The sequence below is a fragment of the Oncorhynchus gorbuscha genome, linkage group LG02 (genome assembly GCF_021184085.1).
Source record: "Oncorhynchus gorbuscha isolate QuinsamMale2020 ecotype Even-year linkage group LG02, OgorEven_v1.0, whole genome shotgun sequence".
Lineage (NCBI taxonomy): Eukaryota > Metazoa > Chordata > Actinopteri > Salmoniformes > Salmonidae > Oncorhynchus > Oncorhynchus gorbuscha.
Window position 1 is genome coordinate 58465245 of NC_060174.1, and position 23477 is coordinate 58488721.

General features: G+C 43.9%; 1 long non-coding RNA gene across 1 annotated transcript; it reads left to right on the plus strand.

Annotated features, from left to right (window-relative positions):
• Positions 1–1294: 1294 nt before the first annotated feature.
• LOC123993326 lies at positions 1295–6370 on the plus strand. Its single transcript, XR_006831435.1, has 3 exons — positions 1295–1654; positions 5340–5502; positions 5614–6370. It is a non-coding gene; the product is annotated as an uncharacterized LOC123993326 (long non-coding RNA).
• Positions 6371–23477: the final 17107 nt, after the last annotated feature.

Consider the following 23477-nt stretch of genomic DNA (forward strand, 5'->3'; position numbering starts at 1 on the left):
CCTAATGTGGCCTGTAAACCATGAGTTTAAGTCTACTCAAAATAAGGCCTTGTGAGATATGTTTAAGGAGTTGAATTATAATGAAAACATTAACCTAGGAACTCACTTTGTTAAGGCCATGTCTCTGTTGCTAACAAATGCAGTCATGTTGGTAACTACAATTCACTTGAAAAGGCAAGGCATACTGGAAAACTATATTGTAGCCATGACTTAGTGGGGAGCTTTACCTAACATTTTCTGATACAACTCAAATATGGACCCCCTACAGCAGGGATGGGCAACTCCAGTCCTCGGGGCCAGAGTGGTGTCACACTCTTTCTCCATCCCAAGCAAACACAGCTGATTAAACAAATTGTTAAATCGGGGCTTCACGTCCGGGCTCCAGCTGTGCCACTCAAGGACATTCAGAGACTTGTCACGAAGCAACTCCTGCATTGTCTTGGTGGGGGCTTAGGGTTGTTGTCTTGTTAGAAGGTAAACTTTAGCCCCAGTCTGAGGCCCTGAGGGCTCTGGAGCAGGTTTTCATTAAAGATCTCTCTGTACTTTCCTCCGTTAATTTTCCCTCAATCCTGACTAGTCTCCCAGTCCCTGCCGCTGGAAAACATCCCCACAGCATGATGCTGCCACCACTATGCTTCACCATAGGGATGGTGCCAGGTTTCTGCCCGATGTCACACTTGGCATTCAGGCCAAAGAGTTCAATCTTTGTTTCATTAGACCACAGAATCTTTCTCATGGTTTCTCATGGTCTGAGAGTCTTGGTGGTTTTAAACTACTTCCTTTTAAGAATGGTGGAGTTCACTGTGTTCTTGGGGACCTTCAATGCTGCAGAAATATTTTGGTACACTTCACCAAATCTGTGCCTCAACACAATCCTGTCTCGGAGCTCTTGGACAATTCCTTCGACCTCATTACTTGGTTTTTGCTCTGACATGCACTGTCAACTGTGGGACCTTATATAGACAGGTGTGTGCCTTTCCAAATTATGTCCAGTCAATTGAATTCACCACAGGTGGACTTCAATCAAGTTTTAGAAACATCACAAGGATGATCAATGGAAACAGGATGCACCTGAGCTCAATTTCGAGTCTCATAGCAAAATGTTGAATACTTATGTAAATAAGGTATTTCTGTTCCTTATTTTCAATATATTTGCAAAAGACATATAAACCTGTTTCCACTTTTTCCTTATTGGGTATCGTGTGTTGATTGATGAGGAAAAAACATTATTTAATCAATTTTAGAATAAGGTTGTAATGTAAAATACAGTATGTATAAAAAGTCAAGGGGACTGAATACTTTCCGAATGCATGGTATATTTAGGGTTTTACACTGCAAGGGAAAATAAGTCTGGTTATATTTTTATGACAGATGTTTTTTGCTGATTTCACATGATTCAGAAATCGTGTCTTATTTTTCAAGGTAACTGTTCTTCTGAAAGACTCCCTGTTTGTTTGTCTGTCCGTCCATCTGTCCACCTGCACATCTGCCTACCTGCCTGTTTGGACCCACAACTCTGCCTGGCTGGCTATGGCCCCACCACTCTGCCTCTCTGCCCGCCTGCCCGTCTCCCTATGTGACTGGGGAGTGTTATACTCTTGTTGGAGGCCTGCCTTGGCCTATAGTACCAAGGATCTGTCATGTCTTTTGGCTGGTAAGTCAACTAGCACCAATCGCTGTTAATGTGTGGCAGCACTCAGCAAGTCCTTGTCACCTCTTTCATGCCCCTGTGTGTGAAGCTGTGTTGTATTCCATGAGTCTCATACTGTACTGTACTGTGAACTGCCAACACCCCACAAGGCTAGAGACAAGCTATCCCTCACATGCAGTCACAACTAGGCTAGTTTTTCTGGCTAGCTTTTCTACTGGTGGGATCTATGCTGGTGCTTTGCTGTTTGTACTACAATACTACCATGTGGTATTATCTGGCTCTTCTAATACACATACTGTATACTGTACTGTAGATGATATATGTACAGTATATTGCTATACTGTAAATGTAGTATAAAACTATCTGTGTTTTGAGAATGGACACAGTGTAACTTACATACAGTGAGAAGTTGAACTTGGTGTTTGCTGAGCTCTGACCCTCAGTGTCAATTACAATTTATTGGTACAAAGACTGCATTGAGGGGCCAGTCTTATTGGCCTGGAATTAGAGCACACTGTAGACTTATAGAGAAAAAAGGTTTTTATAGTATGTGACATTTCGATAATCAAGTATACTTTAAATGCCCGGATGTCATACCCATTTCACAACAGCTGATAAATTAGATATGGGGATAACATTTCCGAAATAAACCAAAAGTGGAAAACAACGCAATCACCCATGACAGTGTTATGCAGGTGAATGAGGACCCAAAAGCGACTTGGCGAAAACAGAGTCTTTAATCCAGTAAAGGAAATATGCAATACTCCTAGACAAATCGGAGCGGTAAATAAAGCATAAAAAACAATTCCACTCGTAATGACGAGAACAGACTGGAGACTCGATCATAAACTGTAGGATGCCTCGGGAAGGCACTTGACCGTAGCAGACTCAGACACCTGCTCACCACGCAGCATCTGAGGGAAACACGACACGACAGGGAGATACAAAGACACAGCACGGTGAACAATATACAAGGATCCGACAGGACAGAAACGGAAAACAAGGGGAGAAATAGGGACTCTAATCAGGGGAAAAGATAGGGAACAGGTGTGGAAAGACTAAATGATTGATTAGGGGAATAGGAACAGCTGGGAGCAGGAACGGAACGATAGAGAGAAGAGAGAGAGGGAGGGAGAGAGAAAAAAGGGAACGAACCTAAAAAGACCAGCAGGGGGAAAACGAACAGAAGGAAAAGCAAAATGACAAGACAATATAAGACAAAACATGACAGACAGTATGCGAAAATAGAAAGTTGAGTAGTATGCAACATTTAAAAAATCGAGTATGTTTTAAATGCCAGGATGTTATACTCATTTCGGATCTTTAGCTAATAGAATTCGATGCACACTTTTCAACAACGCATTGGAAGTGGTGGGATAGGCTCTAGTTCTCTTCAAGTAGCCAAACGACAAAATTAGGCTTCTTAATTGGGAAGATGCCCAAAGCTTCTTTGGTGGTGTTAAAATCACAGGAGGTTGATGGCACAATTATTGGGGAGGATGGGCTCATGGTAATGGCTGGAGCAGAATCAGTGGAATGGTATCAAATACATCAAACATATGGTATCCATTCCAGACATTATTATGAGCCATTCTCCCCTCAGGAGCCTCCACTGGTTCAAATGTAGGCTAAATCGTTTCTGTTTTCCTTAAAATTATCATGAGTATTGCATTATGTGCTACATCATATGCTACAGGACAACAACCTCTCCCTCTATGTGAGCAACACAAAGGAGCTGATCGTGGACAACAGGAAAAGTCGGGCCAAACAGGCCCCCATTAACATCATTGGGGCTGTAGTTGAGCGGGTTGAGAGTTTCAAGTTCCTTGGTGTCCACATCACCAATGAACTATCATGGTCCAAACACACCCACAAATTCGTGAAGAGGGCACGACAATGCCTTTTCCCCTCAGGAGAGACTGCTGAACAATTAATCAAATGGCCAGCGGACTATTTACATGGACTCCCCCTCCCTACATTTGTCTTGTACACTGCTGCTACTCGCTACTCATTATCTATGCATAGGTTTTATTTTTTACTTTCGTTGATTTGGTAAATATTTTCTTAACTCTTCTTGAACTGCACTGTTCGTTAACGGGGCTTGTAACTAAGCGGTAAGGTCTACACTTGTTGTATTTGGCGCATGTGACAAATAAAGTTTGATTAGATTTTGATCTGTCACATCTGTTTCACCTGTCTTTGTGCTTGTCTCCACCGACCTCCAGGTGTCGCCCATCTTCCCCATTGTCCCCAGTGTACTTATAGCTGTGTTCTCGTTCGTTTTGTTTTGTCAATTCTACCAGCGTTTTCCCTGTGCTCCTGTCTTTCTCTAGTTTCTGTTTTAAAGCTTTCCCGGGAACTACAGACAGATCTCAACTCGCTCATTGCCATGACCATCCGGATCGATCAGCGGCTTTGGGAACGTAAGAAGGAAAAGAGGTCCGATTCCACTTGCCCGCCCAAGGTTCCAAGGATTCTACCCAAGTTCCCCCGATTGTCTCCGGAGTCTGCCGATTCACATCGTCCCGAGCCGATGCAACTAGGCAGAGCTAGGCTGTCCCCAGCCGAACGTCTCCACCGGCTTCTCACAAAGAGTTGCCTGTGTTGTGGAACTGCTGGTCATTTTGTTTCCTCCTGTCCACTAAAAGACCAGGCTCACAGGTAGTGGCAAGTACTCTGGTGGGCAATAAAGAACTTTTCCTCTCCCCTTTATCACACCACGTTTCATGCCATCCTACTGTCGGGGAACCAGTCAAATTTCTCTGGGTTTCCAAGCTGGGCATCCCCACTCAGCCCCTCTCCATTCCCATGCACATTAGAGTGCTGGACGGGTGCTCTGTAGGCCGGGTCACCCACAATATCACTCCTATCAACCTATGAGTGTCAGGGAACCACAGAGAGGCTATCCAATTCATGCTAATTAGTCTCCTCAGGTTCCCGTGGTGTTGGGATTCTCTTGGCTTCAGTGACACAATCCCCTCATTGACTGGACTGCTGGTGCCATAATGGGCTGGAGCATATTCTGCAATGCCGATTGCCTGAAGTCAGCACAGGCTGCCCCTGGACATTTTCCAGTGGGCTCAGAAGTTGCACCGGACCTCTCCAACATTCCCCCGGAGTACCAAGAAACCCAGGGAACAATCGAAAGGCGAGAGACCAGTGGCAGAGCAGGGGAGGGTGTTGCAGGCGTATTCCACCCACACGAGTTGCTGGCTCCAGCTTGTGGGGTTGGCGGCGACAAGGCAGCGATGAGTCATCTCCAGGTCTTGATTGGCTCGCTCCGACTGGCCGTTGGACTGAGGGTGGAACCCGGAGGACAGGCTGGCCGACGAACCAATGAGTGTGCAGAACGCCTAGCAGAACCGGTACGAGAACTGAGGACCCCGGTTGGAGACCATGTAGCCACAGGGCTATAGCGGAATGACAGCGCATCCTGCTTGATATTCTTGGATCCCGGTCGGTGAGAGAGGGAGAAGGTCGATCCCGCAGTCATAGGGTCGGTGTGGAGGAAGTGAAGTGGCCCTCTTGAGATCTGCCCTTCTGGGTGAAGTCCCGCATACTTTCCCCTCTTTTTATCGTCCCTTTCCCCATCTCCAAGATTATCAGCCCCTCTGCTGTTCGTCTTCTGTTGCCCCTTCATGTGTCCAGGATTAAACCTGTCTCACAGCCGTTTGTCTCCTGTTTTTAGGCCAACCCCTCTTCCTGTGTCATCGAGAGCCAACCGGCGTGCACGGTGAGGCGCATCCTGAATGTTCGACTGTGGGGCAGGTGATTCCAGTACCTGGTTGACTGGGAATGTTATGGCCCGGAGGAGAGGTGATGGGTCCAACGCCGTCACTCCGGTCAACCAGGTATGCGCCCAGGTAGGATGCCAGGTGGCGCCCCTTGGGGGGGGGGGGGTGTTTCCCATCTTCCCCATTTTCTCCAGTGTACTTATCCCTGTGTTCTCTGTCTGTTGCCAGGTTGTTTTGTTTTGTCAAGCCTACCAGTGGGTTTCCCATGTTCCTGTCTTTCTCCAGTTCCTGTTTTCTAGTTTTGATCATTCTGCCTGCCCTGACCCTGAGCCTGCCGTTCCGTAACTAGTCACACCACCCTGGATTACTGACCTCTGCCTGCCGGCCATGCTGTACCTTTCGGACTGTGCTCTGGACTACTGACCTCTGCCTGCCCTTGACCTGTCATTTGCCTGCCCCCCTGTTTCTGTAATAAACTTTTGTTACTTCGAAACTGTCTGCATCTGGGTCTTCTCCAGAGCCTTGATAACATCTTTGAAAACAGATGTTTTTCTTTTAGTTTTTTTACCCAAACTGTGATTTATGTTTTCTCACTGAAAAGTGTTGATTGTTCTCTTGGCCATCATCAGAGCTTTTAAACTAAATTAAACATTTTTGATTTCTGAATGTGTCGGCACCATGGACTCGGCTGTGGCTGCGTTATTGATGTCATGTTTATCAGGCCTTTTGATTTGAACATATGTATTGTTTTAGTTTAAGTATTTAATTTATGGATCAAGTCTTAGCAGTCATTCTGATCTCGTTCCCAATGATCTTTGTGTTTGTTTATTATGTTGCTGTCCAGCGGTTTTGAATGTGCAATTCTCACTACTGTCACCATTTTTCTATGCAATATACTTTTGATTTGAGCATTTGAAAAGTTTTGGTATGTGTACTTGGCTATTTGATTTAATTGTATAGATGTTACAACACTTTGGTTTCACTAATAAATATGTTGAAATAGAACCAAATTATATATTTCTTTCTTCAGTCCTTTTTAAATAGGATAGATAGGCTATGTGGTCTACAGCCTGAGTAGGCCTATTACACCATTCTTATTATTTTCAGTGTTTAGAGAAATTAATCATGTTAGAAATTAGCTATGAGGCTGGTTAATGCGATGTCTGGTTAATGCGATGCCTGATTTTTTTTTTTCACTCGCCCCACCTACTCAGCCAATCAGGAACCACTACTGCGTTGCGGCTGTGGCATATTGCATGCTTTTACTAAATGACATGTGCTAAATAGTATGTGACAAGGAGTAAATAGTATGCAGTTTAAGTATATAGTACACTAGTATGGGTATCCGGACACTGACATTGGTGACACTGGTGACTCACTCCATCTGTCACACTACCTGCCCTGTGAAAACAAGGAGAGAAGAAGGATAGAACTAGCAGGATAACAGGTTTAAAATGAATCAGGATGTATATCTTGTGACTGGGACACTTTTGTGGTAGCATGCAGAAATAGTTTAGTAAGTAGAATCCAGTGAACCTGGGTTATCAACGGAAGGAACAAAATTATTAAAACACAAGGCTAATTTAGTCCTAGTCTAGTGCCAGTGGGTCAAGACAAGTAAGAAGATGCATTGTCTTTGATGTGCGTTCCCTTCCCCCTACTTCACCTAGCCACCCCTCCCTGTCTCTTCACCTTGCCACGCCCCTCCTCCCTCTCACCTTACCCCTCCTCCCTCCATCACATCTCCTCCCTCCTCCCTCTCTCTTCACCCCTTCTCCCTCTCTCCTTACCTTGCCTCACCTTTTGTCAGTTGCAGTATACCTGGCCTGCCCGCCACCCGCCGCTCAACCTTAGCTGTCCCCCAGCCTCTCAACCTTCCTCTCCCCTCCCTGACTGTGCTCTGCCCGCCTGTGCTCTACCCCTGGAGGAATTCTGCCCTTGGGGGTTTTAATATTCCACGGCCCTGCGTGCCCTCAGATTTGGCTGTGCGGCGTTAACACAAGCTGACACCACAGATTAGCCGCAGACATCAGGAATGCGGCTTCCCTTTTGTGCTACGTGGAGCCTGGCCAAAAGAGCCCCGGGTCGGTTGGACGGACCGTTGCGCAGAAACCTCAAAACAAATACAGCCCTCCTTAACCAGCACCAGGGAGGGTCTCTTTGGGGCCATGGTCAAAAGTAATGCACTAAAAAGGGAATAGGGTGCCATTTGGGAAGCAATCCCGGTGAATGCCAGACTGATTACACCCTCCACTGGTGAAGCCATAATACATTAATTTTACATAAAGGCAGGAGGGAAACGAAGTCTGGTATATACACAGGACAAGGTGTTTAAGTTCATGGAAGTATCTTGAGAAGGCACAATCTTCTACACGACAATGCTTTTACCCCAGATAAAACATGGCGGTATGGTCAGACTTCAGACTACATTTTTTTCTCAAGGTGCAGACATTTCTCCATCTGCATGGTCCTCTGCCCAGAGTGGTGTGAAAATGTGGTCGAGTGGCGTACCCTGTTCTATCTCTAATCCCTGATCTAGGGAGGGCAGGAGAGGCTTACAGGGGTATGGGGCAGCATGGGAACCCCTTCATTGATGGGTGGGAAACCCCACTGTGCCTGAAGCATGGAACTCAGACACCTGGCATTCTGTTGGTGGTCCGGGTTGCCATGGTTACTCGGAAAACTTACCTTGATCCCTCAACCACTGGATTCTTGGCTGTTGCTGGAATACGTGACTGGGCAGTAGCGTGTGAAAAACGGTTGGCTGGTATGCCCTCACTCGTCTGAGTGGTCGGCTGTGAATGCCTTCACCTGCTAGTACACTTATGCTGACTTTGACTTGGGTTCTGACACTACAAGATGTCCGATAAGAACAAGGTGGATGCTTCTCCTTTCAGGATTTTTATTCCCCCCCAATAATAAACCCACTGCAATTTACAGTTAGATGAAACACACTACATTCCAGAGCATTCATAATAATGTTTACACTAATAAGGTTATGACTTCACTCATTAAATGATTATTCACTGGCCTGAGTGGGCAGTTGTAGTGTCCATACGCGTGTTTTCAAAAACTCTGATTGGTTGGAGATAGCTGGGCTATCCTTGTAAACCAAAATGTGTCTAAATGGTCTGCCTAAAGTGGTCCGGACATTGTGTCATGGTTCCCTGGAGGTTTTGTCTAGTTCCCGGGGTTGTCCCGGGGCCGTCCTCGCCAACATTTTTAGGACGTTCTTGAGATGTTGTGTCATGGTCCCCTGGAGATTTCGTCTAGTTCATGGTTTGTCACAGGGAAGTCGCTATCATAACAGTCTCTTTATATCGTGATATGTCGTTTCTAATGTAGCACACTGTATGTAGCTATTTATGGAGCATAATGTATTCTGTGTGTATTCCTTTATAACCACTGACATGTGAGGTAGCAATTTCATAACCTTTATGGTGTTATATTCAATTGTACTCATACTGTCAATGCAACTTAATATTTTTATAGCAGGGTTATTATGTTACTTCGTTGTAATATTGTTTTATTGCTATATCTTGATATTGGATTATAATGACTATTAGTGAAAGTTGACATTTCATTTCCATATGACTTCACCAAGAGGTAGAGTATGAAGTGAAAACAATAGTTGTCCTAAAACGGTACCTTGAGGAACTCTGAAACTTACAATCGATTTGTCAGAGGACAAATTGAGATCTTTCCGAAAGATAATATCTAAACCAGGCAATAACTTGTTTGTGTAAACCAATTAGCGTTTCCAATCTCTCCAAAAGAATGTGGTGATCGATGGTATCAAAAGTGGCACCAAGGTCTTAGAGCACAAGGAAAGATGCAGAACCTTGGTCTGACCCCATTAAAAGGTTAATTTACCACCTTCACAGGTGCAGTCTCAGTACAATGACGGGGTCTAAAACCAGGCTGAAGTGTTTCGTATGCATTATTTGTCTTCAGAAAGGCAGTGAGTTGCTGAGCAACAGCTTTTTCTATCATTTTTGAGAGGAATAGGAGATTCAATATAGGCCAACAGTTTTGACAGATTTGGCATTTTCAAGAGAGGCTTTATTACTGCCACTTCTGGTGAGTTTGGTACAGGATAGCGTTCAAGACAGGGAGGGAGCAGTTTATTATGGTTTGTGTGGTAATAATGTATTAATTTAGTGTTTTATTCACGTTTTCAAGTACCGGTGACAAATCTTGTATTTCGATTCTTGCATAGATTGTAATGGACAAACACAGTGCCTTCAGAAAGTATTCACACCCTTTGACTTTTTCCACATTTTGTTGTGTTAGCCTGAATTTAAACCTGATTACATTTTGATTTTGTCACTGGTCTACACTCAATACCCGATAATGTCAAAGTGGAATTATGTTTTTAGAAATGTTTACAAATTAATAAAACATTTAAAGCTGAAATGTCTTGAGTCAATAAGTATTCCACCCCTTTGTTATGTTAAGCCTAAATCAGTTCAGGAGTAAAAATTGGCTTCACAAGTTACATAATAAGATGCATGGACTCTGTGTGCAATTCTAGTGTTTAATTAACATAGTTTTTGAGTGATTATCTTATCTCTGTACCCCACAAATACAATTATCTGCAAGGTCCCTCAGTCGAGCAGTGAATCTCAAACACAGATTCAACCACAAAGACCAGGGAGGTTTTCCAATGCCTCGCAAAGAAGGGCACCTATTGGTAGATTGTCGGAGAGGAAGGAAACTCAGGGATTTTAGCATGGGGTGAATGGTGAGTTTAAAACAGTTACAGAGTTTAATGGCTTTGATAGAAGAAAACTGAGATTGGAACAACAACATTGTAGTTACTCCACAATAGTAACCTAAATGACAAAGTGAAAAGAAGGAAATATTCCACAACATGCCAAAACACACATCCTGTTTGCAATAAGGCACCAGACTACAACTGCTATAAATGTGGCAAAGAAATTCACATTATGTCCTGAATAGAAAGTGTTGTGTTTGGGGCAAATCCAACACAAAATAATAATGTGCAAATATTGTACAATCCAGATGTACAAACCTTCGAGACTTTTACACAGAAAGACTCAAAGCTGTAATCGCTGCCAAAGGTGATTCTAACATGTATTGACTCAGGGGTGGGAATACTCATGTAAATTTGATAGTTCCTAATTTTATTTTCAATGCATTTGTAAACTTTTCTAAAAACATGTTCTTACTTTGTCATTATGGGTATTGTGTGTAGATGGGTGAAAGAAACATAATATTGAATACATTTTGAATTGGCTGTAACACAACAAAATGTGGAATAAGTCAAGGGGTATGAATAGTTTCTGGAGGCACTGTATGATGTGTGTAAAATACTTTTTTGAAGGTTTTACTGATTATGATGAGTCAATACTAAGTTAATTGTCAGCTATGTGTGAAGCCATATTTGTTGACATCATACAACACTTTCCGGGTGTCAAGTAAACATTTGTCTGACCAAAGATGTTATAAGAAAACAAGAATGAAGGATGTTTCTCCAGTCTTTCGAGTAAACTTCCGGAAGTGAATAATGGAAGATGACACACCCCCTTCAACATGCACACTGCAAACAGACCCAACTCATCTTGTCACCTCTTCTTATCTTTGGTTGATGCAGAAAAACAAACATGGCAGTGCCCACAACCTACCCACTATCGGATTACTTTCAACTTTTACAAAGTGTTTTACTCAATTATTTTGACCACTGGTGAGCTCACCCGTGATGTGATGAATTATAAATAGTATTTGCTATTAGCTAATTCATATTCTGTTTTCTGTCACCCGAGAGTTAGCTAAATATGACCGCTTGTGTTAGCTCACTTTTCTCCATTAGCGCTAGAACTAATGTAGCCTTCCTTTCCGATTTGGATGATAATTGTGTTGCTACTTCTGTGGTTGCCTGAACATTGTAACCAAAAACACATTGAGGACATAACATGGTAAAGAATATGTTTGTGCAAAAAAACAGTGTGGCGAGCTCAAGCACTGTTGGTTGCATATGCTGCAGTGACCACTGTGGAATGATCACACCGGTGTGTTCATACACATGAAAGGACTAACATACAGTGTTTCAGCTAACATATTTGATTACATTGTGTATGTACAGTCATTATTATTCAGCATGTCCTCACTTGGAATTTGAACTCACAACCTCATAGTTTGCAGCATTCAGAGCTTCCTGCTATGTCTGTGTTAATGGTTGATTTCACCTATATTCCTACACTTTGCACTTCAAAGTGACTCTCAGCTCTGTTGAAAGTGCAGCGATGTATCATAGGTATATTTCGTGTTCTCCAAATCCAGAGGTTGTGAGTTCAAATCCTTGGTGGAGTCATCGAATGTCTAAACTAAGTGATCATTTCAAATGTATTCATGTTGTCATTGACGTCTTCGGGATCGGTGTCCTGTCCGCGGGACGGTTGCACTAACGTGCAATTAGCATGAGGTTATAAGTTACAAGAACATTTCCCACGACATAGACATGTCTGATAGTTTAAATTGTTTAAATTCTTGTTAATCTACCTGCACTGTCCAATTTACAGTAGGTATTACAGTGAAAGAATACCATGCTATTGATTGAGGAGAGTGCACAATTTTGAACATGAAAAGTTGTTAACTTCACTAGGGTAGGGGGCGGCATTTGACATTTTGGATGAAAAGCGTGCCAAAATTAAACTGCCTGCTACTCAGGCCCAGAAGATAGGATATGCATATAGTAGATTTGTAGATTTGGATAGAAAACACTCTAAAGTTTCCAAAAACTGTTAAAATAATGCCTGTGAGTTTAACAGAACTGATATGGCAGGCGAAAACCAGAGGAAAATCCAACCAGGAAAGTACTATTATTTTGAAAGGCTGTTTTTCCATTGAAAGCCCATCCACCATACAAAGACTTAGGACCCAGTTCACAAGCTCTGTGTCCTCCTCTACATGTGGCCAGTCTTTAGGCATTGTTTCCAGCTTTTACTCTGAGAAATGAGGGAGATACAGCACTTTCAATCAGTGGCCAGTGGACATTTCCATTCTATTGTGTTATATTTTCCTACATTCCTTTCACATTTCCACAAACGTCAAAGTGTTTCCTTTCAAATGGTACCAAGAATATGCATATCCTTGATTCAGGGCCTGAGCTACAGGCAGTTAGATTTGGGTATGTCATTTTGGGCTAAAATTGAAAAAAAGGTACAGATCCTTACGAGGTTAAAGGTTTTTACACTATTTCAGATGACCAGCTTAACAGTTACCTTAAAATCCCCATGACACAATGTCCTGAAGACTAGCAAAATTAAAGTCCTTAGAACGTTATAAAAAGGTCCTGATATGGTCCTTATTGACATCCTGGTAACTTACACATTCCCCCAGAGAATGTTCCCTTGGGACCATCATGCGACATCCTCTCGACCATCATGAAACTTCCCCTTGTGGTCATTGAATGTCCCATGGATAACCTCCTATCAAAACTATATATGACTTGCCTAGTTAAATAAAGGTTAAATAAAATAATGTTTTATTAAAGTAACGTTCCTTAATTAATGGATATCAAAATACTTTATTATAACGTTATATTGCGACCAGATCGGGACCTGTACTGAACGTCCTCTTATGGTACAGAGGTTAACGTCATGTTTTAATGTTCCTAGAATTTTCTGAGAACGTCTTTGGTATAACATCTCACCGAAACCCTTAAATTGACCTAATGGGAATATTGCCTAATGTCCTTAGGACATCCCATGCTTGGTGAGTGACAACTACATATGTAGGATCTACATTTGAGCCAGTTTGCTACAACAGAAAAAAGTGCTGTAGCAGCAGGAATTGTGACGAACTATGTGATTATAATTAGTGAACATTTTTGTAGGGGTTGGTAGTTTTTCAGGAGTTCTGCAAGCAGATAAGGGCCCAGTGTGTGTCCCCTTTCTACTGGAACAAGCAGTTGAACACCACACACGTTTTGCCATTATGTGTCATGTGGACTGAGTATCACACCCTGATTTGTTTCACCTGTCTTGTGCTTGTCTCCCATCTTCCTCATTATTCCCAGTGTATTTATACCTGTGTTCTCTGTTTGTCTCTTGCCACTTTGTCTTGTCTTGTAAGGAATTACCAGTGTTTTCCGGTCTCGCTGCTTTCTTAAGTTCTGTTTCTTTGTTTCCCCGGTTCTGACCATTCTGCCTGCCCTGACCCCGAGCCTGTCTGCAGTTCTGTACCTTATTGACTCTGCCCTGGATTGTGGACCTCTGCCTGCCTTTGACCTGACTTTTGCCTCCCTCTGTTTGGATCAATAAACATCTGTGACTCTAGCTGTCAGCACCTGGGTCTTATTCGGACTTCTGATAGTACGAACTGGCCATGACTGACCCAGCAGACTCAGACCAGTTCCACAATGCTGTCTCCCTGCAAGGAGTCACCATTGGAAGACACAAGGAGTTACTGCAATGTCTTATGGAAGGACTCCATACCTTGGCAGAATGCCATGACAAGGAGTCCGATACATTGCTGGAGCAATTCCACGGATTCCCCAATGGATAGCAGGTCACCCCCATAATCTCCCAGCCTACCCCAGTGTCCCAAGAACCCTGCTTACCGTCTCCGGAGCGCTACACTGGGGATTCCGGAACATGCCGGGCTTTTCTCTCCTAGTGGTCCCTCATTTTCAAGCTGCAGCCTTTTTCGTTCCCTTTGGACCGCTCGAAGATACCGTACATCGTAACGCTGATGTCCAGGAGGGCACCTGCCTGGGCCAAAGTGGTGTGGGAGCAACAGGGAGCCTTGGTTTGGAGGAGTTCATGGAGGAAGTTCGGAAGGTGTTTGATTCTCCATTGTCCGGGAGAGAGGCTGCTCGTAAGCTGTTCCAACTACGTCAAGAGTATGTGTAATGTGGCAGACTATGCACTGGATTTTCACACATTGGCGGCTAAGAGTGGCTGAAACTCAGAAACATTGTTCGACATGTACCTTAACGGGTTATTGGAGGTGTTCAAATATGAACTCGCAGCCCGGGAGCTGCCCATGTACCTTGACTCCCTCATAGCTTTGACCATCTGGATCGATGGACAGCTTCGAGAACATAGGAGGGAGAGGGAATCTGTGCCCTGCCGGAGACCCCCAAAGTCTACATGTCCGAGTGAACCCGACGTCACCCGGTTCTCTCGGGAATCACAGAGGGCTGCCGACTCGTGTCCTTTGGAGTCCATGCACCTGGGCAGGGCTAGATTGATTCCAGCTGAGCGCGTATGCCAACTCCACACCCAGAGCTGTCTATATTGTGGAGCTACGGGACATTTCTTTGCTACCTGCCCATTAAAAGCTCAGGATCATCAAGAAGGGGCGAGTACTCTGGTGGGCCATATGGATAACTTTTCCTATCCCCTTATTCACACCCCTTTCCATGCCATCCTGCTTTGGGGGAACCAGTCAAAATCTCTCTGAGTACTCATCGACTCTGGGTACGATGAGAGTTTTTTGGAAGCTACCCTGGTGTCCGAGCTGAGCATCCCCACTCCAGCCCCTCTCCATTCCCATGGACGTTAGTGCGCTGGGCGGGCGCTCTATAGGCCAGGTCAGTCACAATACCACTCTCATCAACCTACAATTGTCAGGGAACAGTGAGGCAATCCAATTTATGCTTATTAAAACCTCTTTAGGATAGGGGACGCTCGCGTCCTACTTGGCGAAAAACCAGAGAAATGCAGCGCGGCAAATTCAAATAAATTGATATAAAAATCAAACTTTTATTAAATCACACATGTAAAATACTCAAGTAAAGCTACACTCATTGTGAATCCAGCCAACATGTCAGATTTTAAAAAGGCTTTTGGGCGAAAGCATAAGAAGCTATTACCTGATGATACCACATAAGTAAACAAAGAGGGTAGCATATTCCAACCCTGCAGGCACTACACAAAACATAGAAATAAAATATAAAACATGCCTTACCTTTGACGAGCTTCTTTTGTTGGCACTTAAATATGTCCCATAAACATCCCAATTGGTCCTTTTGTTCGATTAATTCCGTCCAAATATATCCAAAATGTCAATTTGACACGTTTGATCCAGGAAAAACAGCTTCTAAAATGCGCAACGTCACTACAAAATATTTTAAACTTTGCCAAAATATTTCAAACTACTTTTGTAATACAACATTATGTATTTTTAAAAGTTAATCGATCAAATTGAATACGGGTCTATCTGTTTTCAATAGAGTATGAGAGGAAACTAACGCTACTTTTCATGTGTTGGCCAATTCTCAACAGTGTTACTCAGTTCCTAGATGGCATACTTCTTCATTGCACAAATGAATAACCTCAACCAAATTCCAAAGACTGGTGACATCCAGTGGAAGCGGTATCATTTGCCAATGAGAATTCAGTGAACAGACAGACACCTAAAACAGAAAAATTCTGAACGATTAGTCCTCGGGGTTTTGCCTGCTACATAAGTTCTGTTATACTCGCAGACATGACTCAAACAGTTTTAGAAACTTCAGAGTGTTTTCCATCCAAATCTACTAATAATATGCATATCTTATATTCCTGGCATGAGTAGCAGGAAGTTGAAATTGGGCACGCTATTTATCCAAAACTGAAAATGCTGCCCCCTATACCTTAAGAAGTTAAACGGATATGAAACCATCCTACCTGTATTTGGTCATGAATCCATATTGAAGGACCATGAAAACAGGTTGGCTAGTATGCCCTCACCCGCTAGTACACTTATGCTGACTCTGACTTGGGTTCTGACCCTACAGGATATCTGATTAGAACAAGGTGGATGCTTCTCCTTTCAGGGTTTTTATACTTTTTTCTTCTTCACCCCCACCACCACACATTAAGCACACACTCACACACACTTTCGTTATATACAATGGATCTTGATTGGATTGATAATTGGACTTGGAATAGCAGTAGTGATGTTGTGGTTCTATATGGCAAAGATATGCACAGCATACAAACAGTATTAGTGCGGTGTTATAACTGTGCAATATAAATAGCTTATATGCATGAAATAATGGCATATGGCATTACAGTTATACCACAAATATAAAGGGCTATAAACACAGCAGCATAAACATTAACCTAAACATTCACATCTCGCTGAAGAGAGAAAAACGTATTACTGAGATAGACAAGAGAAGATTTATGACTGCCTCTCCCTCCAACCCGGTGCAGCTCTGAATCTGCCAGGCTGAGATCTTATCTGATCTGCCTGGGTGCAACATGACAGAGTCAGCGTAGCCTAGTGGTTAGAGCATTGGACTAGTAAACGGAAGGTTGTGAGTTCAAACCCCCGAGCTGACAAGGTACAAATCTGTCGTTCTGCCCCTGAACAGGCAGTTAACCCACTGTTCCTAGGCCGTCATTGAAAATAAGAATGTGTTAAATAAAGGTAAAATAAATCACTCTGTGCATGCAAACTTCTGAAAACCATCATTGAAACCTTACTCCAAGCTTCCAGAAGTTCACACATGATAGCGCAATAAAACACTAGCAAAGGCCACTATGAAATGCACTGCGGTAGCCTGCACATATGCAAGTCTGGAACTGGTACATAATTATAATCGCACTGCGGTAGTGTGCACATACTAATGGCAGGTACTGGTGCTTAATTATAACTGCACAGCATCCCCCCCCAATAATAAACCAGCTGCAATTTACAGGTAGATGTACGCACAACATTCCAGAGCATTCTTAATAATGTTCACACTAACAATCCTTAGAATGAAGTTACTCCTTCACTCCTCAGACTGTGATTAGTCTCTGGCCTGAGTGAGCTGGTGCTGTGTCCAGATTAACATTTCCAAGCGCTCTGATTGGTTGGGATAGCAGGGCTATTATGGGTGAGTGACAACTAAGGTAGGCTGGGAAGCTAAACTAACGGGACAAAAGTATGTGGACACCACTTCAAATGAGTGTATTTGCCTATATCAGCCGCACCCGTTGCTGACAGGTGTATAAAATTGAGAACGTAGCCATGCAATCTCCATAGAGAAACATTGGCAGTAGAATGGTCTTACTGAAGAACTCAAAGTGGCACCGTCATAGGATGCCACCTTTACAACATGTCAGCTTGTGAAATTCCTGCCCTGCTAGAGCTGCCCCGGTCAACTGTAAGTGATGTTATTTTGAAGTGGAAAATGCTAGGAGAAACAACTGCTCAGCCGAGAAGTGGTAGGCCCACACAAGCTCACATAACAGGGCCGTTGAGTGATGAAAAGCGTAGAAAGTAAAAATTGTCTCTCCTCGGTTGCAACACTCAATACTGAGTTCCAAACTGCCTCTGGAAGCAATGTCAGCACAAGAACTGTTCGTTGGGAGCTTCATGAAATGGGTTTCCATGGCCGAGCAGCCGGTCACAAATCTAAGATCACCATGGGCAATGCCAAGAGTGGGCTGGAGTGGTGTTAAGCTTACCTCCATTGGAAATGGTTTGTCGAGATCGGTGTGGAAAGAACTTGACTGGCCTGCACAGAGTCCTGACCTTAACCCCATCGAACACCTTTGGGATGAATTTCCAACCTCACTAATGCTCTTGTGGCTGAATAGAGCAAGTCCTCGCAGCAATGTTCCATCTAGTGGAAAGCCTTCCCAGAAGAGTGGAGGCTGTTTTAGCGAGGGGGAGGGGATCAACTCCACATCAATGGCCATGATTTTGGAATGAGATGGACAACAAGCAGGTGTCCTTAGACTTTGTGACACGACATCCACCGAAGTTGGTGCCTCTCCTTGTTCGGGCAGCGTTCGGCGGTTGTCATCATTGGCTTTCTAGCTGCCACCAATCCATGTTTCTTTTTACATTTGTTATGTCTTGATTGTACACACCTGGTTCTCATTACATTATTATTATTTCCCTATTTAACCCTCTGGTTCTCATTATGTTTTGTGCGTGATTGTTCCTGGTTTTGTGTTAGTCTATTGTGTTAGGGATTGTTATCACTGCGTGGATTTATTGGCTGATGACTTTTCAGAGTAAAGTATTATTTTACTCAGTTCTGTGTCCTGCGCCTGACTCCGTCCTCACCTCTGCACAACTGACACTTGGGTCATGTAGTGTATTTACATCTGTTCATCTGTTGACTCTCTCTTTTTGCACAGGTGTTTATTGTGTATAGAGCATTTACAGCACCTGCAAGAGAAACAGAGTTTACCTCTTCATTGTTTTATATGATGCCCTCCTAGACCTACCACTTCACTGGGCAATTCACTGACAGGGCCTGTCATCGTGTATGATTAGACAGAGAGAGGAGACAAGGAGGATGAGGAAGAGAAGGAGGAGGAAATAGGAGGAGAGGAAGAAATGATGGGTTGGTGGAAAGGTACAGTAATGAAAGAAAAATAGTTGGGCACAGAAGTGTTAACGAGATGTGGGGAGGGCGGGAATAAGGTAGGGAGGGCATTGTGAGAACATGGTGGGGGGGCGGGGGCGGAGGGAGTGGAGACTGGGGAGGAGGAAGAACGGAGGCGGTTTGCGGATTTTGGAGAGTAATGAAAAGAGAAGGCAATCGAGTTCAACTAGATGAAAGAAGTGGGAGAAAAGAAAGAAAGGAAGGAAAAAACGGGGGGGAAGAGGAAAAATAGAATTGAGGGGGCCAGAGAGAGGAAAGAGGAAAGAGAGAACTCAGAGGTGGGTGAGATGGGATAATGAGAGCTGCAATGCAGTGATATGCTCTCTTCCAACCAGCCAAGGAAAACATCCAGGCAGACAAAAAAAACAGGCAGTTTGTTACATTTGTTGTGTTTGTTGTTCCCTTGAGCTAAATGATTATAACTAGCTAACATTGTCCTCTAACTGTGTTTTTTATTTTTTTTATTTCACCTTTATTTAACCAGGTAGGCCAGTTGAGTTCAAGTTCTCATTTACAACTGCGACCTGGCCAAGATAAAGCAAAGCAGTGGGACAAAAACAACCACACATGGGATAAACAAATGTACAGTCAATGACACAATAGAAAAATTATATTTACAGATGGGCAGTTTACAGATGGGCTGTGTACAGCTGCAGCGATCAGTAAGCTGCTCTGACAGCTGATGCTTAAAGTTAGTGAGGGAGATATAAGTCTCCAACTTGTGGATTTATGCAATTCGTTACAGTCATTGGCAGCAGAGAACTAGAAGGAAAAGCGGCCAAAGTAGGTGTTGGCTTTGGGGATGACCAGTGAAATATACCTGCTGGAGCGCATGAGATGAGGCAGGGCTTTACCTAGAAAAGACTTATAGATCAAATCAAATCAAATCAAATTGTATTTGTCACATACACATGGTTAGCAGATGTTAGTGCGAGTGTAGCGAAATGCTTGTGCTTCTAGTTCCGACAATGCAGTAATAAACAACAAGTAATCTAGCTAACAATTCCTAAACTACTACCTTGTAGACACAAGTGTAAGGGGATAAAGAATATGTACATAAAGATATATGAATGAGTGATGGTACAGAGCGGCATAGGCAAGATACAGTAGATGGTATTGAGTGCAGTATATACATATGAGATGAGTATGTAAACAAAGTGGCATAGTTAAAGTGGCTAGTGATACATGTATTACATAAGGATGCAGTAGATGATATAGAGTACAGTATATACGTATACATATGAGATGAATAATGTAGGGTATGTAAACATTATATTAGGTAGCATTGTTTAAAGTGGCTAGTGATATATTTTACATCATTTCCCATCAATTCCCATTATTAAAGTGGCTGGAGTTGAGTCAGTGTGTTGGCAGCAGCCACTCAATGTTAGTGGTGGCTGTTTAACAGTCTGATGGCCTTGAGATAGAAGCTGTTTTTCAGTCTCTCGGTCCCAGCTTTGATGCATCTGTACTGACCTCGCCTTCTGGATGATAGCGGGGTGAACAGGCAGTGGCTCGGGTGGTTGTTGTCCTTGATGATCTTTATGGCCTTCCTGTGACATTGGGTGGTGTAGGTGTCCTGGAGGGCAGGTAGTTTGCCCCCGGTGATGCGTTGTGCAGACCTCACTACCCTCTGGAGCGTCTTACGGTTGTGGGCGGAGCAGTTGCCGTACCAGGCGGTGATACTGTGCATCTGTAGATGTTTGTGAGTGCTTTTGGTGACAAGCCAAATTTCTTCAGCCTCCTGAGGTTGAAGAGGCGCTGCTGCGCCTTCTTCACGATGCTGTCTGTGTGGGTGGACCAATTCAGTTTGTCTGTGATGTGTACGCCGAGGAACTTAAAACTTACTACCCTCTCCACTACTGTTCCATCGATGTGGATAGGGCGGTGTTCCTTCTGCTGTTTCCTGAAGTCCACAATCATCTCCTTAGTTTTGTTGACGTTGAGTGTGAGGTTATTTTCCTGACACCACACTACGAGGGCCCTCACCTCCTCCGCGTAGGCCGTCTCGTCGTTGTTGGTAATCAAGCCTACCACTGTTGTGTCGTCCGCAAACTTGATGATTGAGTTGGAGGCGTGCGTGGCCACGCAGTCGTGGGTGGACAGGGAGTACAGGAGAGGGCTCAGAACACACCCTTGTGGGGCCCCAGTGTTGAGGATCAGCGGGGTGGGGATGTTGTTGCCTACCCTCACCACCTGGGGGCGGCCCGTCAGGAAGTCCAGTACCCAGTTGCACAGGGCGGGGTCGAGACCCAGGGTCTCGAGCTTGATGACGAGCTTGGAGGGCACTATGGTGTTAAATGCCGAGCTGTAGTCGATGAACAGCATTCTCACATAGGTATTCCTCTTGTTCAGATGGGTTAGGGCAGTGTGCAGTGTGGTTGAGATTGCACCGTCTGTGGACCTATTTGGGCGGTAAGCAAATTGGAGTGGGTCTAGGGTGTCAGGTAGGGTGGGGGTGATATGGTCCTTGACTAGTCTCTCAAAGCACTTCATGATGACGGAAGTGAGTGCTACGGGGCGGTAGTCGTTTAGCTCAGTTACCTTAGCTTTCTTGGGAACAGGAACAATGGTGGCCCTCTTGAAGCATGTGGGAACAACAGACTGGGATTGGGATTGATTGAATATGTCCGTAAACACACCAGCCAGCTGGTCTGCGCATGCTCTGAGGGCGCGGCTGGGGATGCTGTCTGGGCCTGCAGGGTTGACACGTTTAAATGTTTTCCTGGGTTGACACGTTTAAATGTTTTCCTGTTTTAGTTGCGGGCCGTGTCAGTGGCACTGTATTGTCCTCAAAGCGGGCAAAAAAGTTATTTAGTCTGCCTGGGAGCAAGACATCCTGGTCCGTGACGGGGCTGGTTTTCTTTTTGTAATCCGTGATTGACTGTAGACCCTGCCACATACCTCTTGTGTCTGAGCCGTTGAATTGAGATTCTACTTGGTCTCTATACTGATGCTTAGCTTGTTTGATTGCCTTGAGGAGGGAATAGTTACACTGTTTGTATACGGTCATGTTTCCAGTCACCTTGCCCTGATTAAAAGCAGTGGTTCGCGCTTTCAGTTTCACGCGAATGCTGCCATCAATCCACGGTTTCTGGTTTGGGAATGTTTTAATCGTTGCTATGGGAACGACATCTTCAACGCACGTTCTAATGAACTCGCTCACCGAATCAGCGTATTCGTCAATGTTGTTGTCTGACGCAATACGAAACATATCCCAGTCCACGTGATGGAAGCAGTCTTGGAGTGTGGAATCAGATTGGTCGGACCAGACCTCAGCGCGGGAGTTTCTTGTTTTAGTTTCTGTATGTAGGCAGGGATCAACAAAATGGAGTCGTGGTCAGCTTTTCCGAAAGGAGAGCGGAACAGGGCCTTATATGCGTCGCGGAAGTTGGAATAGCAATGATCCAAGGTTTTTCCAGCCCTGGTTGCGCAATCGATATGCTGATAAAATTAGGGAGTCTTGTTTTCAGATTAGCCCTGTTAAAATCCCCAGCTACAATGAATGCAGCCTCCGGATATATGGATTCCAGTTTGTAAAGAGTCAAATAAAGTTCGTTCAGAGCCATCGATGTGTCTCCTTGGGGGGGAATATATACGGCTGTGATTATAATCGAAGAGAATTCCCCTTGGTAGATAATGCGGCCGACATTTGATTGTGAGGAATTCAAAATCAGGTGAACAGAAGGACTTGAGTTCCTGTATGTTGTTGTGGCCACACCACGTCACGTTAACCATAAAGCCTACGCTCCCGCCCCTCTTCTTACCAGAAAGATGTTTGTTTCTGTCGGCGCGATGCATGGAGAAACCAGCTGGCTGCACCGTCTCCGATAGCGTCTCTCCAGTGAGCCATGTTTCCGTGAAGCAAAGAACGTTACAGTCTCTGATGTCCCTCTGGAATGCTACCCTTGCTCGGATTTCATCAACCTTGTTGTCAAGAGACTGGACATTGGCGAGAAGAATGCTTGGGAGTGGTGCACGATGTGCCCGTCTCCGGAGTCTGACCAGAAGACCGCTTCGTTTTCCCCTTTTCCGGAGTCGTTTTTTGGAGTCGCCAGCTGGGAAACATTCCGTTGTCCTGGGTGCATTCTGCAGTGATACGCCATCCCATCTGGTTTGCACAGGACAATGACTCAACACACCTCAAGACTGTTTAAGGGCTGTTTGACCAAGGAGGGAGAGTGATGGAGTGCTGCATCAGATGTCCTGGCCTCCACCATCACCCGACCTCAACCCAATTGTGATGGTTTGGTATGAGTTGAGTGTAGGAAAAGCAGCCAACATGTACTCAACATGTGTGGGAACTCCTTCAAGACTGTTGGAATTCCAAGAGTGTGCAAATCTGTCATCAAGGTAAAGGGTGATTGCTTTGAAGGTACTCAAATATAAAATATATATATTTTTTACATGATTCCATATGTGTAATTTCATAGTTTTTTCATAGTTTTGATGTCTTCACTATTATTCTACAATGTAGAAAATAATAAAAATAGAGAAAAACCCTTGAATGAGTAGGTGTCCAAACTTTTGACTGGTTCTGTCAAATATAAGATGTATTTTTCTAGTATATCTGAAGTGTACTATAAGTATAATATCATTACACTTAACGCACTTACTAAGGATCTTACCCGTGTTTTCAATTTTCGCCTAAAATTACATACCCAAATGTAACTGCCTGTAGCTCAGGACCTGAAGCAAAGATATGCATATTCTTGATAGGAAACACTTTGAAGTTTGTGGAAATGTGAAA